Genomic DNA, 24,477 nt, shown 5'->3' with positions numbered 1-24,477 from the left:
AAAGTAAAATCCCAAAAATCAAGGTGATTTTGGTGGCACCATTCTGGCCCAATAGGAGCTGGTTCAGCACCATGACCAACTTAAGCATAGAAGGACCTGTAGCACTTCCCCCGATCAGAAGCCTTCTTCATCAGCTACATCTGACTGCCTGGCTTCTGAGTTCTCAATCTTAAAGACTAAAGGTTTGTTGGAGAGAGTTATTAGAACACTACAGAGAAGCAGGAGACCAGTGACAAATGCCATATACCAGAAGATATGGAAGATCTTCATCTCATGGAGTGCACCCGAACAACCTGACCTGTACCAACCAAATATTGCACGAATCTTGGATTTTCTGCAAGAAGGGCTAGAGAAGAGTCTCAAACCTAGTATCCTCAAAGTCCAGGTGGCAGCTCTAAGTTCCTACTTCGACCAGACGATAGCCGACCACTGATGGGTAAAACGATTTATGACAGCAGCATCTCGCCTACGTCCTAGGATTACAAATTTAGCCCCTCACTGGGACCTCAAAATTGTCCTAAAAGGACTAACACTACCATCCTTTGAGTCCTTATCATCTATAAACTTGGACAAACTCTCCTAGAAAACAGCTTTTCTTGTAGCCATAGCTACAGCCAGGAGACTGGGCAAGTTACAGGCTCTCTCAATTAATGAGCCCTACATGAAAGTCCTGAAGGACTGGTTTATTCTGCGGCTAGACTTATCATTCCTACCTAAAGTGGTCTCAGAGTTCCACAGGTCCCAGGAGATAATCCTTCCCTCCTTCTATCAAGATCCAATGAGTAAGGAAGAAGAGGAGTTCCACACTCTGGATCTACGGAGGATGCTCCTTCACTATCTCCAGGAGACAGAAAAGAGTAGGTAGGACCAAAATCTGTTTGTTCACCTTCAAGGTCAGAATAAGGGGAAGAAAACTTCCAGATCCACAATCGCAACTGGATCAAGAGAGCAATCTCTGAGCCTAATGAACTGCGGTGACCTCTGTGGGATCACCGCTAGCGCAGTGAGAAAAAGTCTCACGGTGCTGAGGCGAGCTCACCGCAGTTCACAGTAAGAATTTCACTGCGGTGAATGTGAACTATGGTGAACTCACCTCTGCACCGTGAGACTTTTTCTCACTGTGCTAGCGGGGATCTCCCCAAGGTCACCGCAGTTCATTGGCTTGGCTGGGAACACAGCCTCAGTGACCTGCAGTAACCTCAATGATGTCACTGCTAATCACTGGTTCTCAGCCTGGATGGTCGCACTTTGGCACCATCCATGTTGAAAACTTTTTATACACCAGACATGGATTATGGCGTGGAACAGAATGCCTGACAGGTGAGGGATATTGTTTTTATATTTTTACTTTTTTTACAAAAAAAAAAATGCAGCGGCGATGAAAACTAAATCTCCGAGCACTAAAAAATACTCGGAGAACACCCGAGCGTGCTCAAGAAATCTCGAGTAACAAGTATATTCGCTCATCACTAAAAGTCACCTAATCACTTATACCACACGATGAATTGCGTAAAAAATAAATAAAACCAATTCTTGACCTGCTGTTGATTTGTTCATTCTGCCACCCAAAGATCGCAGTAAGACTCAGTGCACATTTATCCTGCGCTCTATGATCCGGTGGTGTCTGTCTTTTCTAGTGTGCATAAAAGTGCGGTTGGGCAACAATTTTGTGCACTTCTAAAAAGGACAACGGTGAACAGAAACCATACAGAGTCCAGAGTAAGGCTGCTGCCTCATTATAGTTATTTGGATCCATTGGGAGTTTCATTTGAATCATGTCATTTAAAAATTTTGATGGAATCCCTGATGTAAATGCTCAGCATAAAGCGCAGGATAAATGTTATCCAAATGTTGTGTAAAATGTTCCCAATAAAAACTCAGTTTTCATAAAGGCAAGTCCAAACTCAGGTCTGTCATCTATCAATGGAAATATAGCGGTTTCCAAGTTACTGGTAGCACAAAGACTTTGGAAAAGGGCAATGACTCCTTACCTCCCAAAAGAAATCCAATGACTTTTGTGCTCCGAAATCCAAATGCCCCCTTCCCTTCAGAGCCCCACAGTGTGCCTATACCACATTTAGAATCCACATGTTTAGCCGTGTGGCTAAGCAGTATTGTACAGCCACATATGAGGTATTTCGACATTCGGTAGAAATTTTGTGACAAATTTTAGTGCCATTTTTACTAATTTCTCTGTCTGAAAAGGTTAAATGGTACTAAAGCAACATTTTTGCAGCAAAAATGTAATTGTGACGCTCATTGTTCTGTACGTACATGCTGTGACGTGGGGAAATCATGGAGCTCGAGGTCAAATGCCAAGAGGGTAAACAGATAAATGAGGCAAAGGCATAGGTCACAGTCAGGAGTCAGATTTCCAAGAAGGTAGCAGATCAAGACAAATAGGCTAGGCAAACAAATGGTCAAAGGCAAATCCAAGGCCAGTCAACAGACATCAAAATACTAGAACTCGAAGCACAGAGCAAACACACACCAAACTGAGCAAAGCTATAACTAGCAGAGATAAGAGGCAAACAGGCAGATGAATAGCCTGGAAATCATTCCAAGCAGGAGACACCTGTAGGAAACCCAGAACGCCCCGGCCCTGATTGGACGACCAGACTGTCAATCACCACACTGATTGCTCCGGAGGATCCTCGTAAAAGGGGAGGTACTGTTAGAATCTATTTCGTTTTGACCATCCGCCATCTTGTTGTGGTTTTCAGGCTGCTGGTCTTTTTCCTCTGGTACTGGGTTTGTCCTAGGTCAGGTGATTGCATCACCCTTTATTACTCAGCACCTGCCTCCCAGTCCTTGCTGGACAACAGTGTTAATCCACTAGTGTTCTGACTTGGTGCCTTGTTAGCTTTCTGTGTATGATATTGTGCAGTTCTGGGATCTCTAGTTCTGCCAGTTTTGTTTTTGGTTTTCCATTCTTCAGCTTCCTCTATTTTCCTTCTAGGAGGTTACCTGTTTTTGTTCCCAGTCCCTAGATCGTTTAGGGACACCCTTCCCCCCTACCTGTAGATCTTCATTTGAGTTTAGCCTAGGAAATGTCGGTGGGTCTATTCACAAGGAATAGGTCACCCACTCCATCATAGGGTTTCAGCCTAGTCCTAGTACAGGGTCAGCTGTTCCCCCTTCTACCCTAGTCCTGAGCTGCAGATCTGTAACAGTTGGAATGATGCTCAAAATCAAAGTGGAATGTAAATGAAGTTACAGGTTGATCCAACTTCAGTGGAAATGCCTCAAGACAAGGAAATGATGCTCAGTAGTGTGTGTGGCCTCCACGTGCCTGATTAATCTCCCTACAACACCTGGGCATGCTCCTGATGAGGCAGTGGATGGTTTCCTGAGGGATCTTCTCCCAGAGCTGGACTAAAGCATCCACCAACTCCTAGACAGTCTGTGGTGAAAAGTGACATTGGTGGATGGTGCGAGACATGATGTCCCAGATGTGTTCAATCGGATTCAGGTCTGGGGAATGGGTGGGCCAGTCCATAGCTTCAATGCCTTCATCTTGCAGGAACTGCTGACACACTCTAGCCACAAGATGTCTGGCATTGATCTGCATTAGGAGGAACCCAGGGCCAACGGCACCAGCATATGGTCTCACAAGGTCTGAGGATCTCATCCCGGTACCTAATGGCAGTCAGGCTACCTCTGGCGAGCACATGGAGGGCTGTGCAGCCCTCCAAAGAAATGCCACCCCACACCATTACTGACCCACTGCCAAACCGGTCATGCTGAAGGATGTTGCAGGCAGCAGATCACTCTCCACGGCATCTACAGACTCTGTCAAATCTGTCACATGTGCTCAGTGGGAACCTGCTTTCATCTGTAAAGAGCACAGGGCGCCAGTGGCAAATTTGCCAATCCTGGTGTTCTGTGGCAAATGCCAAGCGTTCTGCACGGTGTTAGGCTGTGAGCACAACCCCCATCTGTGGACGTTGGGCACTCAGACCATCCTCATGGAGTCGATTTCTAACCATTTGTGCAGACACATGCACATTTATGGACTGCTGGAGGTAATTTTGCAGGGCTCTGGCAGTGCTCCTCCTGTTCCTCCTTGCACAAAGGCTGAGGTAGCGGTCCTGCTGCTGGGTTGTTGCCCTCCTACGGCCCCCTCCACGTCCCATGGTGTACTGGCCTGTCTCCTGGTAGCACCTCCAGCCTCTGGACACTACGCTGACAGACACTGCAAACCTTCTTGCCACACTGATGTGCCATCCTGGATGAGCTGCATTACCTGAGCCACCTGTGTGGGCTGTAGAGTCCGTGTCATGCTACCATGAATGTGAAAGCACAACCAACATTCAAAAGTGACCAAAACATCAGCCAGAAAGCATTGGTACTGAGATGTGGTCTGAGGTCCCCACCTGCAGAACCACTCCTTTATTGAGTGTGTCTTCCTTTATTGAATGTGTCTTGATAATTGCCAATAATTTCCTTCTGTTGTCTCTTCCATTTGCACAACAGCATGTGAAATTGATTGTCAAACAGTGTTGCTTCCTAAGTGGACAGTTTGATTTCACAGAAATTTGATTTACTTGGAGTTATATTCTGTTGTTTAAATGTTCCCTTTTTTTGAGCAGTGTACTATCGAACTGTTCTGTCAAGTTAATGCAGTTGATAATAAAATTTGAAAATCAGAAACTGGCAGATTTAGAAAAAAATGGTGCACAAATCCAGACGAAAATGGAAAATCATAATGACATGGAATATAAGAAATTACAGGAGAAACTGAATGTTACAATGAACAAAATGGAGGATGATATTATGGCTACAAAAAAATGTAAATATGAACGTGATACTAATGATTACCATAGCAATTGTTTATACAGTTGGAGGAAGAAGACTTACCCTAAGCCCATTTTGAAATATGGTATGAACAGTGGTTCTGGACATTTTGGTAGACGAAAAGTTATGTTTGGCCCCAGTGATGCTGAAGCCTCAGATTTTTCAGGAGACAATACGGAAGATTCGGATACAGATAGTTGGTTAGAAGCATGGAAAAATCTAACAAATCTGCTTAAAAAAAACAGGTCGTAGGGGGCAGAAAGCATAGAAACGGGAAAAAATATTTGCACACGTGTTACTCGGACTTACAAGGGGTAGTGGTGAATCTATCCGCATGTGTATTATCTCAAACACAGATTGATGTATTAAGTCGGGTCTCAATTTTGCCCCAGCTACACATGCGGATTTATTCACTACAATGTGCGATATAAACAAATTTGTAAGAGGGATTACTGTGAAAAGACATTTTGCACATGATATTGATTGTTCAAATGAACCGGATATGCATAGCTGTGATTTACTTTCAGTTTACAAAAATGTGGAGTTCAACAAAGGAAGTTCTATGGATGAAATTGTTTCAGTGGTTGCACTGGAGGAACTGCATTCTGAATCATCACGGTTCAGTGATAATGAAAATAGTTTTCATATTGGTAGTTTACATCAAAAAAATATTCTGAATGCATTGTTCTATCCTGTGCTATCCAGGTCTAAAGTTATGGATATATTCCAAAAACAGGTGGAAGAAGAAATTAAAGAGCTGTTAAATGTAAAAAATAATGGGTAAAATAAAAAATATAATATGAGATATGATGAATTTCAGGCATTAAAATCCCTTGAAGCTAATGGGGTCTAAGGGGCAACATTTCTCCTTATGGAGAGTGGCATACCAGCTCTGGCTTGTCAAGGTAAGGAGGCTTATTCGCCATGCAATGTGTATGAAGAGGCAAGTTGCATACTTCAAGCTAATGAGCACATTATAATTCGTCAGTCAGATAAGGACAGCAAAGTAGTAGTACTGGACAGGGCCTTATAAAAACGTGAGGTTACTGTAATGTTGAATTCGGATGGCATATCAAATATTGAGTGGTGATCCAACTGCAAAATATCAGGCTGAATTGAAAAGTCTGCTATTGGATTTGGTGGAATGCAATATTATGTTGGTCAAAGAAAAAGAATATGTGTGGGTACATGATCCTAAAATACCAATATTTCATTGTATTCCCAAAACACATAAAGAAACATTTCCCCCCAAATTACGCCCTATAACGTCTGGCATTGGATCTTTCTCTGAAAGGTTATCTGCCTGGGTAGATCGCGTTATTCAACCTTTGGTATCATATACTCCCACATATATCAAAGATACAAAAGCATTTTTGAATATTATTAAAGAATTAAAATGGAAACAAGAATATGGATGGGTCACCAGCGATGTAGTTTCGCTTTATTCATCTATCATCTATAAGGAAATATTATCGGCTGTATTCAGGGTAATGAAAATGTATACTACGGTGCCAGAGTGGATCATAGTCAAAATTGTGAATGTGAAATTCAATAAAAAATACTATAAACAGGTTAAAGGTTGCCCGATGGGGGGCAAATGCTCCCCTTCCTTGGCAAATATTTACGTGATATGCTGGGAATATGATTCTTTGTTTTCAAAATCTAATCCATATTATGACAGCATTGTATGGACAGGGCGCTACATTGATGATTTAATTTTTATTATCAAAAAAGAAATGGCAGGAGATCATCAAGTGTTTTTTGAATTGAAATGATCGGAATTTACAGTTTTTTTCAGAATACAAGGATCAAGGTTCCCCTTTTCTAGGTGTATTTGTTGAAGGACAAGTGAATAATGGTAAAATCTGTAGCAGATTATATCGTAAGCCAACTATGGGTAATGGAGTTCTGCATGCATCCAGTGCACACCCTGTTCACACTATAAAGAATTTGCCCATAGGAGAATTTTTAGGGAGAGGGGTGCTTGTTCTGATGTTGGTGATTTCAATCAAGAGTGCAAAGTAATTGCAAGAAGATTCAAGCAGCGAGGTTATTCACAAGCATGGGTGAACAGGGCCAGAAATATAGCATGCAGTAGAAACCGAGAACAAGGTTTAATGGATTGCAGTATACGTGATTCTCAATCACAAGTATTTTTTTCTACACCATTTTCCATTGAAAATCCACAAATAGTCAATATAATAAAACGGCATCTTCCAGTTTTGAGGCAGGATAAAAAAACTAACACCATTTTAGATAATGGAATGCGATTTGTAGCCCAAAAATCCAAGAGTTTAGCCAACATGTTGTCATGCTCTTTGTCAGGAGTGTCCAGACACTTCAAGTAGGTTCATGCTGGTGATATGACTTCCATGAGAGTAACTGCCATTGAACAAATAAAGAGAGCAGTCAGAGGAGGGGATACAGTATCTACTCTACGAGCCAGAGAGGCAGCTTGGATCTTAAAATTATAAGATACCAGGTACACATGAACTGGCCAATTTATGCGCTAAACGCTCTTATTTTTTCATATTTCTAGTGCAGTAATGCAGTTCATTTTTCATGTTTCATGTTTGCATGTTTTGGCACCGCAGTGTGCTGCCTTATTTATTTAACTGTATACGAGTTGGTGACTCTAGGTTCAGCACCTGTTCACACTTAGTCTATGTTTGGATGTGACGGTCAGTTTTTTGAAATTTGTATTCCTTAGCCTTCTGACTGAGCACTCCACCTCTTAGCCACAGGTGTTTTAATCGCAGCAGGACCATTACCCCTCCACAGAGAGAGAGAAATTTTAGTCTAAGAAGAGGATTCACAGTAGGTTCCCATTCAGATGAAGACGTTTATTCTCAGCAAGGAAAGGAAAGTCTAGGTCCTGGTATACGAGAGATGCCTTAATGTGGCTACCAGGTACACATGAATTGGCCAATTTATGCACCAAACGCTCTCATTTTTTCCATATTTCTAGTTCAGTAATGCAGTTCAATTTTCATGTTTCATGTTTGCATGTTTTGGCGCCGCAGTGTGCTGCCTTATTTATTTATGTGTGGAGTCTGACCTGAAATTCGACGGCCTTGTTGATGTTGGTAGTCAACAACGGCCCTCTTCTGCTCACAAATCCTTTCCAACATATGCAGCGTAGAGTTCCAGCGCGTGGAGACATCACACAACAGTCGGTGAGCTGGAAGCTGAAACCGCTGCTGAAGCATGGCAAGGGCAGCTGAAGCAGTAGCTAACTTTCTGAAATGGGCAGACAGACGGCGTACTTTTACTAGCAGATCTGGCAGCTCCAGGTAGCTTTTCAGGAAACGTTGATCCACAAGGTTAAGCACATGGGCCAAGCAAGGTATGTGTGTGAGCTCACCTTGCCTCAGAGCCGCCACCAGGTTACGGCCATTGTCACACACGACCATGCCTGGCTGTAGGTTCAGCGGTGTCATCCAAACATCTGACTGCTCTTTCAGCGCTGTCCACAACTCTTCTGCATTGTGCGGTTTGTCACCTATGCAGATTGGCTTCAGAACAGCCTGTTGCCGCTTGTCTGAGGCAGTGCTGCAGTGCTTCCAGCTTCTGACTGATGTGTTGATTTCAGACATGGAGGAGGAGGAGGTGCAGGAGCTGTATACTGTGGGGGCAACCCTGATTGATGTAGGGCCATCAATCCTCAGCGTCCCAAGGTCCTACTGGGTCCCGGCTTCCACTATGTTAACCCAGTGTGCCGTCAGCTAGATGTACCATCCCTGCCCACAAGCACTTGTCCTCGTGTCCGTGGTTAGGTGGACTTTCCTGGTAACAGCATTGTTGGCACGGGTAATGTTGTGGGACACGTGCTGGTGTAATGCCGGTACAGCACACCGGGAGAAATAGTGACGGCTGGGGACTGAGTACCTTAGGACGACGCCGCAATCAGGCTGCGGAAAGCTTCCGTCTCTACAAGCCCAAAAGGCAGCATTTCTAGCGCAAGCAGAAGAGAAATATTAGAATTGAGGACTGTGGTGTGTGGGGCGTTGGCTGGGTATTTCCGCTTACGTTCCAAAGACTGGGTTATAGACAACTGAACGCTGCGCTGGGACAAGGACGTGGACGGGCTTGCTGGTGGTGCTGCTTGACTGTGGGCCACAACAGGTGCAGGGCTAGATGCATCATCACATCCACGGTGTACTTTGGATTGGCTGCTACGCAAAACAGTGGAAGAAGCAGTGGTGTGACCAGCAGGCAGTGGTCCATGAGCCTGGGGTTCAGACCACAAAGTCGGGTGCTTTGCTTGCATGTGCCTGATCATGCTGGTGGTGGTCAGGCTGGTTGTTTTGCTACCCCTGCTGATGCGGGCATGGCAGATGCTGCAAATGGCCTGTTTGGGGTTATCGGCAGAGTCTTTAAAAAATAGCCAGACTCGGGAAGATCTCACAGGTGGAATGGCAACTTCACTCATGTTGGTGTTATGGGGAACGGATGCACGCCTTCTGTCTGTGGTCACCACACTGCTTCTTCCTGCCTGTTGGGGGGATATGCCTCCATCCCCATTTGTGCTGCTGTCCTCGCTATGCATGTCCTCCTGCCAGGTTGGGTCAGTCACTATGTCATCCACCACCTTGTCTTCCACATCCGCACCCTGCTTCTCCTCCTGACTTTCTGGCAATTGTGTCTCATTATCGTCCACCTCTTGTGACACTTGCCCACCATCGCCTTCATGTGACCAGGGCTGGTCATAGCTTTGGGCAGCTCTATATGCGATCTCATCTTTCCCCACTTCAAGTTGACCGGCCGAGATTTCTGAATCTTGAAATGGAAAACTGAACAGCTCTTCAGTGTCCAAGTGTGGGATCAGTTGTCTCAGGGCACTCGGCATGGTGGGAGAAAGGAGGATCAGGGTGAGGAATATCCTGGTCACACTCATGGCTACTCAGACTTGACCATGTGGAAGACAAAGTGGTGGTGGTGGTGGCTAAGTGACTGGAAGCATTATCCGCTATCCAACCAACAACCGTTTCACACTGCTCTGGCTTCAATAGTGGTGTGCTGCAGTCCCCTAGAAACTGGGACAGGAAGGATGAGCGAGGAGATGTGGGTCTTTGTTGTTGCCCACTTTCACCTTGCCCATGGCCTCGTCCTCTGGATGCACCATCAGCATCATGTCCACTTCCCCGTCCCTTGCCCCTTGCCTTGCCCATTTTAAATGGACTACTGCACTATTTCAAATGTTCAACACAAATGTCTTTATTAGTAGCGAAATAATATGTGATCAGCATGCCTGCAAATCTATGATTTTTCAAACACCAGGCAGGCCTCAGCCTGACCTAACAGACTGTATTCAATTTTTTTTATGTTAATTTATGTGAAATAGCGATGTATAGGATTTGAGTATCTCACAGCCAAAAAATAAGTACACCGGCCTCCAATGCTAAAACTTGGAGCATTGATATATGATGGCTGTAACAGAAATACCACACTGGCAAATCTGTGGCCTTTCAAATTATTTTTAGGCGAAATAGCGCTGTATACACTGTGTTCCAAATTATTATGCACAAAGAGTTTAGGAGTGATAAGGTTAGAATTTTTTTGTTTGTCATTTAAACTCATTGATGGTGATGTGTGTCAGGGCTCTTTATATCACTGAAAGCAATTGCAGATACCTGTGCAAATTAGTTTGGCAGGTGTATCCAAATAAAGGCAAGACTACTTAAGAAGGCTGTTCCACATTATTAAGCAGCCTACATTTTTTGCCAAAATTGGAAAGAAAAAGGATGTGTCGGCTGCTGAGAAGCAACAAATTGTGGAGTATTTAGGTCAAGGCATGGCTACAATCAACATTGCCAAGACACTTCATTGTGATCATCGCACAATCAAGAAGTATGTAGCTGATTCCCAGCACACACGTGTGCGGTGTGCGTGCTGATAAGGAAAAATTGAGGACTCTTTCCAACAGGCAATTGCGTAAGGTTAAAAGAGCAGCTGCAAAAATGCCTTGTCATAGCAGCAGACAAGTTTTTGAAGCTGCTGGTGCCTCCAACGTCCCCAGAACAACAAGATGCAGGGTCCTTCAGAGTTTTGCAGCTGTGCGTAAGCCATCCTGTCGACTATCTCTATCCACTGCACACAAGCAGAAACGGCTCCAGTGGGCCAAACGATACATGAAGACTGACTTCCAAACTGTTTTGCTCACCGATGAGTGCCGTGCAACGCTCCATGGTTCAGATGGATGGAGTGGAGGATGGCTGGTTGATGGACACCCTATGAAAACACGGCTAAGGCGCCAACAAGGAGGAGGTGGAGTAATGTTTTGGGCTGGAATCATGGGGAGAGAGATTGTCGGCCCCTTTATGATCCCTGAAGGGGTAAAGATGAACTCCATAATCTATGTGGAGTTTCTAAAACAACACTTCCTGCCATGGTTAAGAGGAAGAACCGTGCTTTCCGCAGCAAGATCATTTTCATGCATGATAATGCACCGTCTCATACTGCAAAAAACACATATGTATCTCTGGCTGCTATGGGCATAAAAGAGGACAAACTTATGGTGTGGCCACCATCTTCCCCTGACCTTAACCCCATTGAGAACCTCTGGAGCATCATCAAAAGGAGTGTCTATGATGGCGCGAGGCAGTTCACATCTAAGCAACAGCTCTGGGAAGGTATTCTGTCCACATGCAAAACAACTGAAGCGGAAACCATCCAAAAACTGACAAATTCAATGGACAAGAGAGTTCAGAAGCTTCTATCGAACAAGAGGTCCTATGTGCAAATGTAACATCACCTAGAATAAAGTTTTCACTTGAAAACTGTTTGATTTCATTTTGTAATAAGCTGATAATGCTTATAACTTCACAATTGACCATTTTTTGTTCAAAATAAAAAAAAAGGTTGAAAACTCTGCTGTGCATAATAATTTGGAACATGCATTTTGAGTGTTTTTTTTTTTTATTTTAAAGATACTGTTTTCATAGGCAGTTTGTTCCAAAGCATTGCAATTATACTAGAATAGTAGATGACTGGAAAATAACAATGACTGCAATTCAGATAGGTAATTTAGAGAAAATATCAGGAAATATTATTTGCATAATAATTTGGAACACAGTGTAGAATTGGAGTATCACACAGCCAAAAAATAAGTACACCGGCCTCCAATGCCAAAACTTGGAGCAGAGATATATGACGGCTGTAACAGAAATACCACACTGGCAAATCTGTGGCCTTTCAATTTTTTTTTTTTGGGTGAAATAGTGCTGTATAGAATTTGACTATCAGACAGCCAAAAAAAAAAAAATACACCAGCCTCCAATGACCAAACTTGGAGCATGCAGATATATGAGGCCTTTTTCGGTGAATTTAAAACACACACAAAAAAAGGGGTCACAAGGGTAGCACACACAACTATGCTACATAAGCCTGACAAACTATAATTTTTCAACAGGCCTCTGTCTGACAGAACAGACTGTATTTTTTTGTTTTGGGGATGGGATTTGGGGGTAAAAAAAAAGGTATATAGACAGTAAATAAGCTGCAGCAGACAGTTATGGAGCTTTGGGAAGGATGCAGTGGGAGCAATGGACGCATATACAGTGCCTGCAGGCCTTGCACTGATGTAGATATGCTGTGCCCTGCCTGCCTAGCGCTGCAATATCGGGACCCACGAATTAGCCCAAAAAAGGACTGTTGGTTTCTCAGGAGTTGTGGATGTAAGAGTTGCAGACCTACACTACCTCTAAAAACCACGATTCTGACTCTTTAGGCACCAGCTTTCCCTACTCTCGCTGAAACAGGAACAGAATGCGGCGAGCAGGGCGGTGCCTGGTCTCTTATATGGGATGGGATGATGCTGTGCGGCCCAGCCAATCACTGCACAACCACAACAAAGATGGCTGCGGTGTTTCATGGCCTGGCAGACAATCCCTGCACCGTGATTGGGTCTCTAAAGTCCGCCAAAACTGCTGGGTGGAGACTGCAGTTACCGCTGAATAATCCCGGAAATGCTTGCTGCTCGCCGAGTACGCCAAGCATAGCGATACTCGGGCAAGTAACGAGTAGTGGCGAGCACCTTCGCTCATCACTAGTACTCAGGTGTTTGATATATGGTTAATTGACATGTATTGTGATTGGTTGTAGCCTTTTGTTATGTGCCTTTATATATTGTGTTTCAATATGTTTTTTACCATGCTATGATTAAGGTAGGTATCGCCTGAAACGCGACAGCTTGTTTTTATGATGCACTAATAAAGGACAAGATTTTTATTCTATTTTCATCTCCCCCATTTAATATTTGCATGAGCTGGACAAGTGAGTGATTTTTATCATCAGGAAGGGTTTAGACCCTTTCACAATTTGGTCTTCCAAAATGGATGAGTGGACTGAGCTCGCCTATCACGTCTTGGAGGTTTGATCGTGCCTGGCAGCGAGCGTTCTCTCATAACGTGTCTTTAGCACTGCTGGTGGTGTCCTGGTGGATAAGTGCAGCTGGGTGTCCCATGAAAGTGTAGACCGCCTAACTTTTATCAAGATGAACAAGTCATGGATCTCCAAGGACTTTTGCACCCCAATCGAAGTCTACACAGACTGATATTACATTTTTAAGTGTGATGCACTAATGTCACGTAACTGCACTCTGTGATATCTTTAGTGTGGCTTCTGTGCCTGCTGTGGCTGCTGCTGATGATGTTAACACAAATTTGTGGAAATGTGAACTGTCATGGTTGCTCTACATCTGCTGGGTAGGCTGTAGTGGAAGACGTGTTGGTCCTATTTATACTATTTCTATTCTCGTGACAGTTATTCTACTTCGGTGGTGTTAGGCCCTCATTTTTTAAAAAGTGAAAACACCAGGTTGGGTTTCCATCTTCTGGATTGGGTGTAGTGGAAGACCTGTCTGTCCCTATATATATTATATCTATATTGTGGTGAAATTGATGCCACTTTGGTGATGTCTGCCAATAATTTTTGGAAGTGTGAACATTCCTGGTTGGGTGTCCATCTCCTGGATTGGGTGTAGTGGAAGCCCTGTCGGTTCCTATTGTACTATTTCCACTGTGGTGAAATTAATGCCACTTTGGTATTGTCTGACAATAATTTTTGGAAATGTGAACACTCCTGGTTGGGTGTCCATCTGCTGGATTGGGTGTAGTGGAAGAAATATCGGTCCCTATTATACTATTTCTACTGTAGTGAAATTGATGTCACTTTTGTGATCTAAGGCCATCATTTGTTAAAATGTGAACACTCCTGGTTGGGTCTCCTTCATACTTGTTGACTGTAGCAGTAGGCCTCCAAGACCGTCTGCCACCGTGGTGTCTGCCAGTAATTTTTGGAAATGTGAACACTCCTGACTCCGGGTGTCTATTTGCTGGATTCGGTGTAGTGGAAGACCTGTCGGTCCCTATTGCACTATTTCTACTGTGGTGAAATTGATGTCACTTCTGTGGGGTAAAGTCATCATTTGTTTAAATGTGAACACTCCTGGTTGGGTCTCCTTCATGCCTGTTGTCTGTAGCAGTAGGCCTCTGAGACCGTCAGGCCTCTACTTTCTTGAACTCAGCTACCCGTGTTACTGTCCATAAATTTTTCTGACAATGGTGGTCTACAAAACTGATATTTGAGCCACCTGAGTGTGGCTCAGCATGAAATCAGGTAGAGGTATTGCATGTGGTATCAGGGCTTCCAGCAAAGGAGGCCTACAATGATCCCTCACCCACCTTGTCTTACTGTGACGTTCAATTGAAAGCTGTAAATGCTGTCCCAGACCCCGATACCTCATGCCTGGCTGATTGCTGCAGTGCTATGCTGCCATGCTACAGTTTTGTGGGTGAATTGAGGCCACTTTCCTGGTGTCTGTCCCTCATTTGATGTGTTTTGGCAGCATTTGGGGCTTTTCTAAGGTGTTGTGCATGCGTTTGTTCTTTCTTGTTGGTTCATAGAATTGCTATGTTAGCTGGAACCTATTCATGCTAGTAGGGATGTGCTGGTCAGTCTTTTTCTGTTTGTAGGAAACTCATTTGACATGTGCACTCACACACCCAATTCCAACAGATTCAGGTGGTTTTAACTAGCTGGTACCTTCCTGCCCCAAATATTGTATGCTTTTTAGTCCAGGAGAAGTGTCTTATCAGGACAGAGACCCAGCTATAAGGTACGCATTGACGTTACAGTTGGGCTCTGTCACGATATGGTATGAAATATCATAAGTTAGTTTTCTTGCTAGCCTGCGGGGGCTAAACCCCCCCTCTCTCTGGTTCTCTTTGCTTCCCTGTGAGTTTCTGAATCTAAGGCAGAAGGGGGTTTTATGGCTGTGCCATAAATTCCAGGCTCTGAAGAAAGTTACTCGCCCCCTCCCAACTGCTCTAGCTGGAACTGTTAGAGAAGATTCCGGAATCATGGAAGTCTTTTGTTCCATTTTTGTAAGATATTAGGCAGACGATGTAAGATGGGAAAATGGTAGATATATCTTCTTATTCTCCATTGGTGGATCTACGCATCACTCTAAACACGGGCGTCTAACTCCATCGGGTGAAGAAGTAGGGATTGCTCTGTAAATAATAGGACATATTTGATCTCATTAGAAAGCCCACGTTAACCCGAGATGAGTGCTGGGTTTGTTACAACTATGATATATGCAGTAGCGGAATTACAAGTCTTAGAAAGATTTAGCTTATACTTAGTCAGAAGGTAAAGAGAGGAGGGTCTGGATAAGCCAGCCTTTCTGTGATGTCACTAGCTGCAGGTTTTAAGTTTGTGGCAGGATCCCCAGCTCAGGCTTCTTGTTATTTCCTGAGAGCCCTGAGCACGTCCAATGAGCTGGGACGTATGGTTGCCTGCAATGCAATGATCTGAGAATATGTGAGTGTTATCTTTTCTTCATTTAATCCTTTTATTTTCATAATTACCTTGTACATATTTGCAATTGTCTCATTTGTAACATCTTTGCCTACATTCTGTGGGGTATATTATTTCATGCCAGTTCTTTCTCCATGCTCTAAAAACGTACCCTGTCTCTTGAAGGGAAATTACGCTACTGTGTTGGGTTAGCTTCGGACCCGTTGAATCGAGGCTGGTGGCAGCTTACCGTGTGCAGGCCATTGGGTGTTGTAGCGACTGCGGCATTGATAATTATTGTTCCTGCCTGAGTGGGAGTAGTTATCGCGTCGCTGCAGCGTGCCCAATAGCCAGTACATAGCAGGCAGCCCTGCTGGCGACTAATTACCCTAGGTGCAGTACCTAATCTGACCTGAGGGTAAGGGGGGCGCCAGAGAGCTGCACGTGTTAAGTGGAACTGTAAGCGGGATATACACAAATCCCTGCAGTTCATGGTATATTGAAGAGCAGTGGGATACCTAAAATAAGCCCCTGCTGTAAACTAAGAGGTCAATACCCTGGTGTGTGTGGTTTTTTATCACATTGTGGCAGTGGAGGGATAACTAAGATAAGCCCCCCTGCACATGTGATAGCCGTCTGTTGGTCTAAAGTCACCCCAATCCGGGACATATTGGTGGCAGTGGTCAAGAATCCCTGTGGATTTTGTGACAAACTGCTGGCCGCGGCTAAGGGATCTTGACAGTCACGGTGTGAGTCGTGACAGGCTCATATACATTGGCCAATCTATGTGCTTAATACCTTCTTTTTACTGCTAATTTTCCTATAGCAAATTTTGCATTTCCAATTTCACATGTACATAATATAGCACTTAACCAATATTCTATGGCAGTAATGCAGTTCCAAAAATACAGAATTGGTGACGTGTTTCTTTTATACTTTTCCTCTGATTGTTCCACTCCTGGTTTTGGCTTACAAATGCTGATGTAAAATACTGACCAAATACTCAACGTGTGCATGTGGCCTAAATGTATTACTTTTGTTAGGGCCTTGCTTGGTTTGAACAATCATAGCCAACATTTGTCACCTAATCACAGGATAGATGATAAATGTTTGACCACTTGGGGTCCAGCTACCTGGAGATCCACTGAAATAAGTAGTGGGGTGGGAAATAAGACGTAGATGTATTGCCGAGTTGTCGGAACTCTCTTTATTACTTGAGGAAGGTGTAATATGGAAGGCTAAGGCAGGTGGGATGCCTGAACTAGTGCTACTTGGTGTAAGCTTGGGGTAATTAAATCATTTATTATTTAAAAATATAACTAAACTAGAAATAGGCCCGATACTATAGCATCGGGAGTGCGGTGAAATGAACATCTGTGTATCCTTAGTGGTGCTAACAGGATTTGAATCCCGCACCGCTCATTAGCTGAGCCGCCCCTGGCCGTGCGGCTTTGGCGGGTGATTCAAATCCCTCGCGGCACCGCTCATTGGCTCAGCCGGTGGGGGGGGATTTGCATCCTGCGCCGATCATTGGCTCAGCCGGCGGCAGCTCAGCCAATGAGCGGTGCCGCGTGGCTTTGGCGGAGGATTTGAATTCCGCGCCACTCATTGGCTTAGCTTGCGGCAGCTCAGCCAATGAGCAGTGCCGCGCTTTGAGCGGCACGGGATTCAAATCCCCCGCCAAAGCCGCACGGCACCGCTCATTGGCTAAGCGTCCCTGGCGCTCAACCAATGAGGATTCAAATCCCCTGCCCCGCTGGCTGAGCCAAAGAGCGGTGCCGTGCGGGATTTGAATCCCCCGCCAAACCTCAGCCGGCGGGCGGCTCAGCCAATGAGCGGAGCCACGCGGCTTTGGTGGGGGATTTGAATCCCGCAAAGCTGATTTGCTCAGCCGGGGGCCAGGAGCACTCAGCCAATGAACGGTGCAGCGCGGCTTGGCGGGGGACATGAACCCTGGCCGCCATATCGGAATACCCATAACTTGAGTGTTCCAATATGGTGGTCGGCGTAATTCCGATGCGAGCAGCCAGGAGATGAGCCCCTGGCGCCACTGATCTCAAGGCTGCGTTGCCGCTGACCTCCCTGCGGCAGGAGATGAGCCGCAACGGAATAGCGGTGCCGTTTTTGTCACTTGTGGAGACGCAGTTCGTGGTCTACTGGCCGCGGTGGATTGTGGGATAGTGACACAATCCCTGGAAGCTGTGACAAAGCCAATTGGCAATTATATATTAGATATTCAAATAAACAAAGAATACATAATCCTAGTGTAAGCCCACTTTACAAGTAGCATGCTTTTGTGTTTGGAAATGGAAAGGGGGAACCATTTGTTTTATTTGCCTAGGACACCAAAATACCTTGTCCAGGCCCTGCTTCCTGTAAAGCTACAAAATCTCCATGGTGCCTGCAGCCTACACATATCAGCACAAAACATGATGGGTTAATTACAGAGGCTTAACTTGAAGCTCCAACAGGGTACGCAATCCTTACGTATCTTTATTAAAATTGGTGTTCTTATTCTAGTTTGGCCTTTTGGGCCACTTGGAAGCTTCAGTCCCTAGATACAACTGCAACACCTGCACCCAGTATAGTTACACCCATGATCTGGTTTCAAGGTGAGGTTCTTAACACTTCCTTGTAATGTCTGTGTATTATTTTTTCATGAGATTGCGTCGTTTAGTAGGCCATACTGTATTTACTTTACCTTTACATAGATAGAATACATAGGTAGTTCTGCTTCTTCTTAGATTTTTACCTTATTTATTCCCAGTACTTAAGCTCTTCAAAAGAGAAGGAGAGGAGTCTAAATGCTGATTTTTCAATCACGGAACAAGTCATCATGTCAGCTCCTGATTAGAATCTAAAATATATTCTATATTTATAAGGTATAATGCTGGTGTATTTCCAAAAATATACTACTTTCAACGGAAGTTTTTGACTTCAGCACTAAATGGAAAGCAACCCATTTTATGACTAATTGAAAGAGGAAATCATTTACAAACAGTGAACTTTCAATAGATATTTCCTTTCTTTTGGTTCTGCTGCTAGATTGCTCGATTTCCTGCTTCCTGATATACTAATGACAAACATGCTATGACCTTAGTTCACAGAGTTAAGTAAAGGCAGGAGATTTCACCGACAAAGTGTTCCACAAATTCGATTAAAAAAAATGGAGTACATGGTGTGTGAAAAAAATCTATGCCTACCTCAACAATTTTTGTAAAGTATCTAGAAAAAAAGCATTGCTATAAGTCTCCTTACACATTAGATTAAAGGGACTGTGTAGGAATGACATATTGATGACTTATCTTTAGAAAATCAGATCTTATGGAAGTGAATGGGAGCTCAGCTACATTACTTGAGAAAAGACCTTGAGACAGTGAATTTGGCTGTGGGGTTCTGGCTACCTGTATCTGTAAGGCCAGGATCACACATAGCGAGATACGGCCGAGTCTCGCAGGTGAAAACCCTCTTCTGGCGCCGGCACTCCGGAGCGGAGCGTGCAGCCGCACAGCAATACATGGAGCTGCACGCTCCGCTCCCAAGTGCTGGTGCCAGAGGAGGGTTTTCACCTGCGAGACTCGGCCGTATCTCGCTATGTGTGATCCCGGCCTAATAGTGGCTGCGGCACCAGGTAACAGCTGGTTGTTGGGACTCTGGGGTGTCAGACTTCTGGCATTTTGTTATTGATGTTATCAATATCCCATCCTGGACAACCCTTTAAATCAAAGCTGAGCAAAGTGTGGCCCCTCTGGCCACATCCAGCCCATAGACCGAGACAGCCAGAAAGTTGAAACTGGTTACCTATGGGTTGCAACATGACCACCCCCACCATCTGTCTGCTGCCGCCTGCGTCCTGATGTCCTCAGGATGGAAATAGTGGTGAATACATTGGTGGATGACAGAGCTGCCGGTTCCTTCTTCCACCAATCAGCTTCTGCATCTGAGAAAGCAGACATGATGGCGTAATTACATCACATTTGCTGTGCGGACACAGTGCACCTGAGACTGGAGCAGAGTGTCGCGGGAATGGGAGCAAGGTGAGTATGTGGTTTTTTTTGTGTGCTTTTTTCAGGTGTATTGGATCTTTGCATGTAAACAGAGGGCTATGTGGGGGCTGATACTGTACATAGGGGCTATATGGAGACTCATACTGCATAATAGGGTCAATTTGGGGGCACATATGATATATAAAGGGGCTGTGGGCGGGCTCATACGGTGTATATATAGGGATGTCAGTATACTTAATTTTGCTCAATATTAAGTAATACAATTAATATTAGTATAAAACAATATGTATAATTACTGTTAATATTAATAGTGATAAGAATTAATTTCAGCCTATTGGTTCGGCCCTCCACAACAGTTACGGTCTCTTTTGTGGTCCCTCGGTAAAATTAATTGCCTAATCCTGCCCTAAACCCATAATTGTTGAAGATAGTTTTGACCTTCTTAACAACACTATCAATAACTTTGGAATACTTCTACATATATCGGTGATTCTGTTTTTTTTTTATCTGACATTTAGCGGTAAATTTTAGGCTGATAAGGTTTGCATTTATGTATGAAAATATTGATAATTTGAAACTCGGGGAATTCATGTAGAGATGCAATGAGAATTTTGACCCCACAGATGTTTTACTGATTTTGTTACCAATGGGCTATGTGAAAATGAAAAATGACATTTGTTACAATAATCAGTAGATTTAGCTCAAAATGTTTTATCTAGTAAGAGAAAATGTACCATAAAAAATATTATGACTGGGCTCAGAAGTGAAGGAGACAAATTTGGGCTTTTTGGGCACATATTTTCCTGAGGCTCTTTGCGGGCACCATTTACTGATGAGTGAGCGTGCTCGTCATTGCTTGTTACTCGCTCGAGCATCAGTGTGCTCGAGGTGCTCGCAGCTCGGAGAGTATGTTTAAATTCTCATGCGCAAGCTCGAGTCCCCGCCCCACATGTTTGACGCTTCTTAGACTGCCAATAAAAATGCCAGGATTGCCTGCCAGTTATTGTAATGCCGTAGCCATCTTGGTTGTGGCATTACAGTGATTGGCTGGCCGCATAGCGTCATTGGGTCTATATAAGACCCGTAACGTCATGCAGTGTACCAACGGACACAGGCAGAGCAGGGAGAGGTGCTGTACTGCTGAGCTAGGGACAGAATTGTAGTTGCGTAAAGACAGGGATTAGACACCTGTAATCTTTCTTTCAACTGCAACAACAGCCCTTATTAGGGCTAAATATAATCAATATTCATACTCCTGTAAGCTGCACTTAGGGAGAGATTGCGCTGAAGAGATGTTGTAGAACAGGATAGGGTTAATTGCACGTCCTTTCTGCTGCAACTCATTCCAAAAGCCCTTCTCAGGGACAATAATATTCTTTTTGCTCTTAATCATGCAAATTGTTCTGAGCGAGGAAATATTATAAACCATTTATACTGCGCCAGTTGTACATCAAAGGTATACAGCCAAACTTGGTTGGTTATCAACAGCATCACTATATTGCTCCTGAAGTGTAAGAAGTCCATCGGAAGTGGGAAAATTAATCCTGCAAAGTTTTCTCAACAGGGACATGCAATATAGCTCCTACACAGACACATGGAGTATATGTCCAAAAATGAATCATAAAAATATAGTTTATTAAACAATTATACAAAAAAATCACACAAACAAAACATGATAAAAACAGCTTATCATTGACAGGGCACTTAGAGGGCTTCAGTGTGAGGACACAAGAAACAAAATAAACACTGAAAAAAGTCAGGCTGGGCAGACTAACGGACATCATAAGATTACCACCCCATTCAACTTTGATGCAATAGCAAAAAAGTGAAAAGTGCAAACGAAGGTGCAAGCAGATAGAGCAGCCCCCCGAGGAAGCCCACGCAAAACGCGCATCGGGGCTGATTTGGACACACACTGACAGGCTACATGAGTAAGCAGGATGCTGTCTGAGTATGATCTCTGTCCCTGGGCTAGTGATATTTGGCTAATGGGTTTATTTTGAGTGGTGGATGCTCTCCCACACTAAGCCCTCTACCTTGTGACATTTGCTCTTTCTACTTGCACCTTCATTTGCACTTTGCACTTTTTTGCTATTGCATCAAAGTTGAATGGGGTGGTAATGCAGAATATACAGTGCCTTGCGAAAGTATTCGGCTCCCTGGAACTTTTCAACCTCTTCCCACATATCATGCTTCAAACATAAAGATACCAAATGTAAATTTTTGGTGAAGAATCAACAACAAGTGGAACAGAATTGTGAAGTTGAACGAAATTTATTGGTAATTTTAAATTTTTGTGGAAAATCAAAAACTGAAAAGTGGGGCGTGCAATATTATTTGGCCCCTTTAACTTAATACTTTGTTGTGCCACCTTTTTCTGCGATTACAGCTGCAAGTCGCTTGGGGTATGTCTCTATCAGTTTTGTACATCGAGAGACTGAAATTCTTGCCCATTCTTCCTTGGCAAACAGCTCGAGCTCAGTGAGGTTTGGTGGAAATCGTTTGTGAACAGCAGTTTTCACCTCTTTCCACAGATTCTCGATTGGATTGAGGTCTGGACTTTGACTTGACAATTCTAACACCTGGATACGTTTATTTGTGAACCATTCCATTGTAGATTTTGCTTTATGTTTGGGATCATTGTATTGTTGGAAGAAAAATCTCTGTTCCAGTCTCAGGTCTTTTGCAGACTCCAACAGGTTTTCTTCAAGAATGGTCCTGTATTTGGCTCCATCCATCTCCCCATCAATTTTAACCATCTTCCCTGTCCCTACTGAAGAAAAGCAGGCGTAAACCATGATGCTGCCACCACCATGTTTGACAGTGGGGATGGTGTGTTCAGGGTGATGAGCTGTGTGGCCTTTATGCCAAACATATCGTTTGGCATTGTTGCCAAAAAGTTTGATTTTGGTTTCATCTGAACAGGGCACCTTCTTCCACATGTTTGGTGTGTCTCCCAGGTGGCTTGTTGCAAACTTTAAACAACACTTTTTATGGATATCTTTGAGAAATGGCTTTCTTCTTGCCACTTTTCCATAAAGGCCAGATTTGTGCAGTGAACGACTGATTGTTGTCCTACGGACAGACTGTTCCACCTCAGCTGTAGATCTCTGCAGTTCATCCAGAGTGATCATGGGCCTCTTGGTTTGAGATGAAAGTTTAGATGGACGGCCGGGTCTTGGTAGATTTGCAGTGGCATGACACTCCTTCCATTTCAATATGATCGCTTGCACAGTGCTCCTTGGGATGTTTAAAGTTTTGGAAATCATTTTGTATCCACATCCAGCTTTAAACTTCTCCACAACAGTATCACGGACCTGCCTGTTGTGTTCCTTGGTCTTCTTGATGCTCTCTGTGCTTCAAACAAAACCTGAGACTATCACAGAGCAGGTGAATTTATACGGAGACTAGATTGCACACAGGTGGATTATATTTATCATCATTAGGCATTTAGGACAACATTGGATCATTCAGAGATCCACAATGAACTTCTGGAGTGAGTTTGCTGCACTGAAAGTAAAGGGGCCGAATAATACTGCACGCCCCACTTTTCAGTTTTTGAATTTCCACAAAAATTAAAATAACCAATACATTTTGTTCAACTTCATAATTGTGTTCCACTTGTTGTTGATTCTTCACCAAAAATTTACATTTAGTATTTTTATGTTTGAAGCATGATATGTGGGAAAAGGTTGAAAAGTTCCAGGGAGCCGAATACTTTCGCAAGGCACTGTATTACAAAACTGAGGACTGTCCGTGCTTTGCCTATTATTTCAAAGCCTATTCATTTGTAACACCCTTTTAATATGATGTTTAGTTAATCAGATATTTTTTGCATAAATATTCAGGATTTTTTAATAATAGCCTAAATACATTTTTGTACACTGAAGCCGTCCAGTTTATTACATTTTCAGGAAGGGATCGCCACCATGTGGGGAGTTGAGGTAAATGCAAGGATTTGTCTATGATGAAGATAGATTTTGGTAGATATTGAAAATATTTTTCTCTGGAGAGTTTCACAAAGGGTAAGTACAGTGCTTGACACGTGGAAGATTGGATTCTGTATTTTGTATTGCTTGGATTTTATAAGTGAACTAAAGCCTCAAATTTTAGTGGAACTCTGGAGCTTATTGTTCGTCTATCACGGTTTCTGTTTTCAGAAAACCCCTGCCCCCAAATACAGTTTGTTTAAAAAATATCTAAGTAGAGAAAGCTATGTATGACTCACCCTGCTGAGGTCCAGCTCAGTGTCTCCAGTGTTTTATTGTCTGCAGGGCTATAGCCAATCAGCCGCTCTGTACTGCAGGTCAGTCTACTTGAGCAGAAACACTGAGATCACTGACTGGGTGCAGTGCTGTCAACGTGATGTCAGAAGTGCAGTCAATAACAGACACTGGGCGCAGGGGTGTAAACTCAGTGCTAGATCTAGGGAAGGTGAGTAAAGCACGGAAATTATTATTATTATTTTAACCCCTTTCTGACATTAGACGTACTATCCCGTCGAGGTGGGGTGGGCCCGTATGACCACCGACGGGATAGTACGTCATATGCGATCGGCCGCGCTCACGGGGGGAGCGCGGCCGATCGCAGCCGGGTGTCAGCTATCGCAGCTGACATCCGGCACTATGTGCCAGGAGCGGTCACGGACTGCCCCCGGCACATTAACCCCCGACACACTGCGATCAAACATGATCGCAGTGTTCCAGCGGTATAGGGAAGCATCGCGCAGGGAGGGGGCTCCCTGCGTGCTTCCCTGAGACCCCGGAGCAACGCGATGTGATCGCGTTGCTCCGAGGGTCTCTTATCTCCTCCTCCCTGCAGCAGGCCCAGATCCAAAATGGCCATGGCATCAGGGTCCTGCAGGGAGGTGGCT

This window comes from Ranitomeya variabilis, chromosome 1 (assembly GCF_051348905.1).
Source record: "Ranitomeya variabilis isolate aRanVar5 chromosome 1, aRanVar5.hap1, whole genome shotgun sequence".
In the NCBI taxonomy this organism is placed as follows: Eukaryota; Metazoa; Chordata; class Amphibia; order Anura; family Dendrobatidae; genus Ranitomeya; species Ranitomeya variabilis.
Note: the sequence above shows the minus strand (reverse complement) of the source record.